The sequence below is a fragment of the Lupinus angustifolius genome, chromosome LG06 (assembly GCF_001865875.1).
Source record: "Lupinus angustifolius cultivar Tanjil chromosome LG06, LupAngTanjil_v1.0, whole genome shotgun sequence".
NCBI classification, from domain to species: domain Eukaryota; kingdom Viridiplantae; phylum Streptophyta; class Magnoliopsida; order Fabales; family Fabaceae; genus Lupinus; species Lupinus angustifolius.
Window position 1 is genome coordinate 15,892,582 of NC_032014.1, and position 1,009 is coordinate 15,893,590.

Sequence of the window (1,009 nt, forward strand, 5' to 3'; positions counted from 1 at the left end):
TCAAAGCACAAATAATGGTTTAAACATATTTTCGTGATTTTTGTGTTTGATTTGCACATAAATAAATCAACAAGAAAAATAAACTAAGTATTCACAAATTCTTGAGGAGACAAAATATTTTTGAATAAGAAAAATAAATTTCTCAACTTCTTGTGAGTTTGAACTACTTAGACAAGTTCTTATGTTTTACTTTGATTAACTCCAAACACCAAGTTCTAAAATCCTCCTTTTAGTGTATGTCCTAAAATGGTAGAATGATAATAACTTATATTTATTACTAAACAATATTACGTCCATAAATAGACTAGGTTGTCACACCCTAGCCATTGGCGACTCTAATATTGAAGTAGTAATGAATATAAGATCTTAACAAAAATATATTTAACTTGGCAAATAAACTAAGTAGTACAACTACTCCAAAGTTTATTTGTTAAGTGTTTGAGACAAGTAGTTTTGACTTGAAATCATTTTTTAGGTGATCAATCTAAAAAGAGCATTAAGTTCTTCTCCAACAAATAATATTAACCAAAGCACCAACTTGAATGATTAAAATCCAAACTTTTGTAAATTAAGAAGAAGTAGAAATTACATAACCTTGTTCAAAAGAAAATGTTTAGGAGCATGAGCTATCCATCCAAGAATGGGATGCTTCTGAGTTCCAAATGAGAGTAGAAAATTGATTTTTGTATCTCATTTGCCTTCTCCTTTTCTCCTCTTGAATTCTAACTAAAAATTACAAAATCTTACTTGAAAATGAAAATTCTAAACTAAGAAATGAAGAAAGAATTCCATGATGAGAGCATTCTAGTCTTCAAGTGTTTTTTAGAGGAATTTATGAAGAAATGTGTATTCCAATCTGTTTTGCTTGAAGGAATTGGCCTCCTATTTATAGGCCTCATGCCAGACCGCTGAGCTGCTGAGCTGGACCGCTCAGCAGCTGACCAAACCCTTCAGCATGGGTTTGGTCCCTTGACCAAGTAGCTTAGTCACCTTTGTGTATGACTCACCA